Genomic DNA, 7,405 nt, shown 5'->3' on the forward strand with positions numbered 1-7,405 from the left:
GTATTACTGAAAGAAAAAGTCATATGCTGAGTACGACCTGCATGGGATTGAGGCATAAAAGAGTCCAATTCACTAATTAAAAAATCTGAGATTCAAAGTGTGCATTTTCCCCACATGTGAATTATATAAATCTAGAATAGAATGCAGCAAGGCAGTCATCTGAAATGCTACAAATGTTCATCTACAACTAGCATGCTATGAACACTGTCAATAGGTGCGCTGATCTTTGTATCATCAATCAAAAATAATATAATGGTGGTAGTGCATTTGCCCTGCATGCACAAGGCTTGGCATTCCATCTGTATTCTAGAATTGCCCAAAACAAAATGGTAAAGCCTGACTAGGGGTGCTGCATACGTGGTAGCCATCCCCAAGGATCTGGTTCAATCCCTAAGTACTAGAAATAAGGATATAATCAATAAAGAAAAAAATAGTTATTTTGCAAACCTGATGCTTAATGGGCAAACTCTACAGCTTTTGATGGGAGCTACTGGCAGTAATTATCATCGTCATATTTGCCAATCCGTGCAATGAGAGTAAAAGACTTTCCCAAACTAATTATACTTCTTTGTTTTCCCGTCCCCATGCAATCTTGTAAACATCCTACATAGCCGTGTGATTCTGTGTCAGGCACTGTACCATTGATGTATGTATTGTCTTCTGATTCATGCAATGAACCCACGAAGTTGAAAGCGTATTTCCGGAAACAGATTCAGAAAGGTTGAGCAGAATTTCAAGTCAAAGATGGTATCAAAGTTTCTTTTTTTCTTTTCTTTTTTCTTATTTTCAGCTATAGTTTGCACTCAGAGCCTAATATTTGCTAGGCACATATATACATGTACTATACATACGTACATGTGTACAGTAACATATATGTATCTGTTATCTATCAGAGTTTAGTTTTACAACTGTAGGTAGAAACTGCGTCTTGGAAAAGTTAAACGGCTATGGCAAGACTTTATAGCCAAGAAGAGGGCCATTGTAATGTCTTGCTGCTGCAGACTCCATGTGCACTTAAGTCATAACAAAATATCAGAATTTCAAAACTAGACACCTGCCATGTATCTTGCCAGCTATGCCAAGTCTTAATTATAAGTAGTTTTCGCCTGCCTTTTATGCTCTGGAGTACCTGTCCAAATAACAGTAAACCCACAAAATGTCGTGATTTGCTTTCTGAAGAGGCTAGGAGTTCAAGAACAAAGCTCAAGCTCAAGTTCATCTCCTTTGGGATGGAGGGAGGGAGGGGGAGAGAGAGAGAGAGAGAGAGAGAGAGAGAGAGAGAGAGAGAGAGAGCACGAGTGCAAGAGAGCACACAAGCCAGGTTGGGGAGGGGGGGAGTTCTAAACTATGTTGTGCTGTTCAGTGACCAAAGACCTTCTAGTTTCCCAATTGGAATGGAATATTCAGTAACAGATTTCCTCAAAATGAGAGATGGAGGCCTTTCTGGAAAACAAAGTACTCCTGCTCTCCTTGGAGCTAGCCAGAAAGGCGTTTTGTGAACTTCCCTGGAGTGTTATAAGGAGATTCTACCCCCCTCCCCCCATCCAAAGTCCCAGGGCACTTGGCTTGCGTGGTCTGCTGATTCTAGCAGACACTAAGGTGAAGGCTGCAGGCTCTTACCATGGTGTGAGCCAACTATTATTAAAACCACATTCCTTCCTTCCAACAATGACACCAACACTGAAATCACTTCCACACACAGAGCTACAAATCTAAGGGACCGTTGTCAAAGGCATGTGGATGCCATGTGACAAATACAAAACCAAATGGAAGACCCCACTCAGTGCCTGTTCTTTCAAGGGTGTGTGTGTGTGTGTGTGTGTGTGTGTGTGTGTGTGTGTGTGTGTGTGTGTGTGTGTGTGTGTGTGTGTGTGTGTGTGTGTGTGTGTGTGTGTGTGTGTGTGTGTGTGTGTGTGTGATGCAGTCAAGCCAGACTTGCCAGTCATCACTCACAGCTCTGGGAACCATCTCAGGCTCAAACCTGAAGGAGATGTCTATAGATTCAGCACTTTTCCTTTTAGGGGGTCTTAGGAGGTTGCTGAGGAGCAAAAGCTATTTTTAAGGGACAGGATGGACTCCTCTTCCACCCTTCAAAGTTCACCTGAAATCAACAGTTAGGACATTCCAAACTTAAACACACAGCAGATTAGGTGAGCACAAGTAAAACGATGGCCAAAGATATTTCCCAGTTAGTTAATACTTAAAAAACACACGGGCTGGGCCGGGGGAGGGAGGCTGTTTTCCTTCAAAAGCAGAGTCCAGGCGTCCATGAACACAGTGCTCCTTATCAACCTTACTCTCCACCTCCTGACAGCGTAGGGGGCTTGGGGGGGGGGGGGCGGGGAGACTACAAGTGGAGAACTTGTAGACTCTATGAGAAGTCTCCTAGGGTTGAGCTCTCCAGCTGAGGAAGGCACCATTCATTCTCTCTGGTGGAGTCAGAATCCGTAGGTGCTCTGTTCCCCGTCTACCTGGAGGAAGCCATCAGCTGGGTGTACGCCGCATAGCTCAAAACCAGCCCTCTGGGGTTCTTCCCCCCCCCCCCCCCACTATGTGAAATGAGCTGAAGAAAACGCTCCCCCAGGCAAGCCCCCGCCCCGGACTAGCTACCGAGGGGCTTCTTGCACCCCAAGACATCAATTCCCACACACCACGTGCCCCTGGCACACTCAGAAGCAGGTGAGGGAGAAGTGGCGGCGCCAACTTTCCAGCCGACTTTTGGAGCCAGCCACGGTGCCGGGACGCCAGGGGAAAGGCCGGGGGAGGGGGGTGCACCCAGGGAGCCCTGCCGAGATGCCTCCTCACCCCCGACCCGCGCCCCTCCGCCGCCCAGCCCCTCGGTGCCCCGCGCGCGCGCTGCAGGACGCGGCACGAGGGCTCCTCCACGCCCCGTCCCGTCCCGTCCCATCCCGGCCCGGCCCGGCCTGGGGTACCCACCGTGGAGCCGGCGAGCCGCGGCCGCAGCTGGCGAGGGTGGGTGGCGCGGAGGGCGGCGGCGGGGATCGCCGCGGGGTGAGGGCGTGGGGGGCGGTCCTCGCCGGGCCCCCCAGCCTCGGGCGACGACCGGCGGGGCGGACGCAGGCTCTCCGCCTCCTCTCCAACGTCGTCCCGGGCGAGGGCTGGCCAGGCAAAGCAAGCGCGGGAGGAGCCGCCTCCTGCCCCCCCCCCCGCCCCCCCGGCCTCCCCGGCCTCCCCTTCTCCTCCCGGGGCCCGGGCCCGGCCTCCGCAGCCGCCGAGCCGACCTGGATCTCGGGTGCGTTTCCAGTGCGCGCTCGCTCCGGACGACGCCGCTACTAAAGAGCCGGGCGCACAGCTGCCGCCCCCCTCCGGGCCCCCGAGGGCCGAGGCTTTAACTATTTCCTTCCTGAAACGGAGCTGGGGGTGGGTCAGGAGGCGACGCGGACCGCGGACGGCCGTGGGAGCTCCTGCCCCGGGCGGGTTAGCGCCCAGAGCGCTGCGCCCAGGGAGCCACAGGACGCACGGGCCGGCCCGGCCCAGGGGCCCGCGCCCTGGCTCTGTCTCTGTGTGTCTGTCTCTGTCCCTCTCTCTGTCTCTCTGTGTCTCTCTCCGTATCCTTCTGTTTGTCTGTCTGTCTCTCCTCTGCACCCTGTCTCTTTATCCCCTGCAACTTCTAGAAACCAAATGGGCAGGATACCGGACCGAGTTCAGGTCGCTGGTCTCTGCTCCCTGCCCCTCGCCAAGGAATATGTATTTCTAAGCTGGGCACCAGTGGTGGCTCACGCCTGTCATCCTAGCTACGCTGGAGGCCCAGATCCGAGGGTCGCGGCTCAAAGCCAGTGTGGACAGGCAAGTCTGTGAGACTTATTTCCAATTAAGCCCCCCCCCCAAAAAAAACACCCACAGAACAAAACACAAAAAATAACCCAGAAGTGCAGCTGTGGCTCAAGGGGTAGGGCACTAGCCTTGAGCCAAAGGACTCAGGGACAGCGCCCAGGCCTTCAGTTCAAGCCCCAGGACTGGCAAATTAAAAAGAAGAAGAAGAGGAGGAGGAGGAGGAGGAGGAGGAGGAAGAAAGAAGAAAAGGAAAATTTATTTCTAACCCAGAGCCAAGAAAGAGACCTGGAGAGTCTGTGGAAAGTTCCAGGGTTGGGCTTAGAAAAATGAGCAGAGGATGCTTGCAGAAATCAGACGTGGGATGCTGCAGACCCCTCAGAGGGCGGGGCTCTGCCCTTGGTCGCGGGAGGGGGTGTGTCCTCAGCAGGAAGGAGGAGGAGGGGCCAAGGGCCTAGCCATAAAGTTGGGGTTCTTCAGGACAGGCCTGCTTGGAGCCCTGGTCCCCTCTGATCACTCCCTGAGTCTGGTCATGGGTGGCAGAAGGTCCACCGGGCCGTGGGGGCGGCCTCGGGCCGGGCAGGTCGGCTTTGCTCGCTGGGACTGGGGTAGACTAAGATGCTTGGCTCTCTGGGTGCCAGAGCGAGGTGTTCTCCATGCTGGGTGGTCTGGGCTTCCTCGCAGCAGCATGGTGGCCACGTTCCAAGAATGAACTTCCCAAGAGACAGCAAATAGAAGCTGTCGCTCTTCTTCCGGCCCAACGCTGTCAGTTGGTCCAGTCTTTGTTAGAATGCACCCACCAGCCCCTCCCTACCTCTTGGGGCTGTGGTGCCGCCACGGCTGTTACAACAGCAACAGAAAATATCGCTTTGCTGACAAGCGATAGGAATGGAAGTGGTAGGAATAGAAGATACTGCAACGTCTGTGAGAAACTGATGTTTTAAGATTGACAATCCTAATTATACTGGAGAGGTAGCTCCATGGTAGAGCACTTGCCCAGCATGTACAAAGTCCTGGGTTGGATCTTTAGAACGAAGGGGAAAAAGAAACTCTGAGAGGCATTCTAACATGGGGAGACTTTGAAGACACAATGCAATGAGCTAGATGAAAAGCACATGTTATGTTTTCAAAGGACAAAAATCACAACAATTTATTTTGCAGCTCTTAATTGGCTTTGTTTCTGATTCTAGAATGAAGCAACTCTTTGTTCCATAAAGTAGAATAAATGTTCCCATAAGCTGAGCAGAAGAGGTTGGTTTTACATACAGAGAAAGGTTGAAGGAAGCAGAAACAGAACAAAGAGTGGATTGATCATTTCAGTTACTTTCTTATAAGGCTGGGACAGGGAGCAGAAAGACAAACAAACAAAAAACCCCACTAACTTAGGGCACTTCATGTTACCTTTTGTGTGTATGTGTGTGTGTGTAAGCAGTTCTATTTGGAAATCTGATTGTTTTGTCTCTAATCCTAATGTTTTAGAATATCAGATAAACAGCTTAATTTCAACTTGGTAATGTAAACTTTAGCATGAGGGACTCCATTTTGAGTTTTAGTCCAAAACTATGATACTTCCACAATATTATTCCACTTACTACAGAGAGTCCGAGGTCAAATACTGATCATCAGGAACTTGGAAAATGAGGACATTAGTTTAATATATTTAAGAGTTTTAATGTGGAATGATGAAAAGGTTCTGGAGTGGGTAGGTGAAGTTGCAACATCAGTTGGATTTACTTAACACCCACGAATTGTGCACTTCAGAAGGGCTAAATGACAATTTCATGTTATGTATATTTTACCATAATAAAAAATTCTTCTGACAGCAAGATGAAATCCACCTCCCTATGTTGATCTGCCCTCTGTGTATGTTCATAAAATGAGTTGACTGTATCTTCTGAGAGAGATCTTCAAATAAAAAATTTGTGTTACATATGAATCACCAGCCTAGACATACCTTTGTAAGAGACTGAGGTGGCCTCACTCTAAGCGAGAACAACACCAAGTTCCTCATGGTGGGAGATTTATTCTATCTTTTCTACTCTACTTTGGGGAAAAGGACTCAGTAGAACTCAAACCAGTTTTTGGTCAATTTCATTTCAACTTCTAGTGACCCCTCTCTCCATAGCTAAGACTTAACGTGCTCACCCCTCTTCAATTTCCCTGCTCTGTACTTCCAAAGAGCATGTAATGAATGCATTTGGCTATCATCCTCATTCATTTCTTCCTTCCTTCCCCCTTCTCTTCCTTCTCCCTTCTACATTTTTCCCTTCCTTCCTTTGTTCCTTCCAATTTGTTTCTTCCTTCGTTCCTTTCTGCCTTCCTTCCTGCCTTCTTTCTCTCCTTCCTTTCTGTATATTAGGGCTTGAGCTCAGCCTGGGTGCTCTCTTAGCATATTTTTACTTAAGACTGGCCCTCTACTATAGTTCTACTTTGGGCTTTTTTAGTGATAAATTGGAGATTAACAATCTGGTAGACTTTCCTGCCTGGGCAGGTTTGAAATGCAATCCTCAGATCTCAGCCTTTTGAGTAGTTAGGATTACAGGTGTGAGCCACCACCACCACCTGGCTGACTGTTTTCAGCTTTCCTTCTAAAAGTTCTTTCTTTCCCTAGAAGGTGAATTGGATTCAGATTTGTAGATTTCCTGGCTGTAGGGGAAACTGTCTTGCTCACTCTTGACTTCTGATTCACATGCCTCACTAAGTGGTCCATTCCTGTAATGCTATTTCCAATGCCTTCTCTAGGTGTCAGTTAATATTGATTCCATGTACACTAATTGCTGAAGTGTATGAAGTACTTAAGACAGCACTTAAAAACCAAACTCTTTTTTTCCTTGGGGCAGATGTTCTTGTGAATTCATCTCTTGATTCAGATTTGCAGATCCATTTCACCATTGCTAACTCCCCAGTTCATGAATTTGAAGTGCAATAAAAGAACCGAGCCTCACAGTGTTTGCTGGGAATCCTGGGTGCGCTGGTGCTGCCCGGAGGAAGTGCTTTAGCACGGATTGCTCTCCTCAGCAGTGAACATGCTGCTGTGAGGATGTGTGGGCTATTCCTCTAAAGTTGAAATCTACAAGTAGAAAGTTACTCTCTGCAAAGAAGAAATGGCTGATTTTCCTTAGAAAGGGTAAGTTCAAACGTGGGGTGACAGTTGACAGAATTTGGAGGTGAGATTGAGGATGAAACTCAGTAGGTATTGGGGGTGAAGCAGTCATGGTGGCAGGGTGCCATTCCAAATGAACACAGTGCTCTGCTCATAATTCTTAAAGTATCTGAGGACCTGCTCTCCTAGGGCATGAGCCCATTCAGTCAAAGGGCCAAAATGTTTACAGCGTTTTGCAGTTGAAATAGAATTACCCTGGAAATTAGGATGTCTGAAATCTGGCTCAATGTTGGTATTAAGTGAGTATGTCGTCTTGGGCAAGATGCTTGGCCCTCATGAGTCTGTTTCTTCACATGAAAGCGAGCCTGGAGAGATTGTGTTATCTATTTTTTATGATTCTATGATTCATTGCTCTTGAGACTCAGGGGGTTGAAGGTCAAAATGTGTGCTTTTGGCTATAAAATAGGTATTTAGGATGTAACAAAGTATTTTTTCATTAGGAAACGAAGT

The 7,405-nt window shown here is 48.6% G+C and overlaps 1 protein-coding gene across 1 annotated transcript in view; it reads right to left on the minus strand.

Annotated features, from left to right (window-relative positions):
- Ednra (endothelin receptor type A) overlaps window positions 1–3,019 on the minus strand; it is a 39,803-nt gene extending 36,784 nt beyond the window's left edge. The window contains exon 1 of the mRNA XM_042701705.1: window positions 2,938–3,019. The gene's annotated coding sequence lies outside the window, so the exon portion shown is untranslated. The remainder of the gene's footprint in view (window positions 1–2,937) is intronic.
- Between the last annotated feature and the right edge of the window lie 4,386 nt (window positions 3,020–7,405).

Source organism: Dipodomys spectabilis, unplaced genomic scaffold (assembly GCF_019054845.1).
Source record: "Dipodomys spectabilis isolate Male_0828 unplaced genomic scaffold, ASM1905484v1 ptg000297l, whole genome shotgun sequence".
NCBI lineage: Eukaryota > Metazoa > Chordata > Mammalia > Rodentia > Heteromyidae > Dipodomys > Dipodomys spectabilis.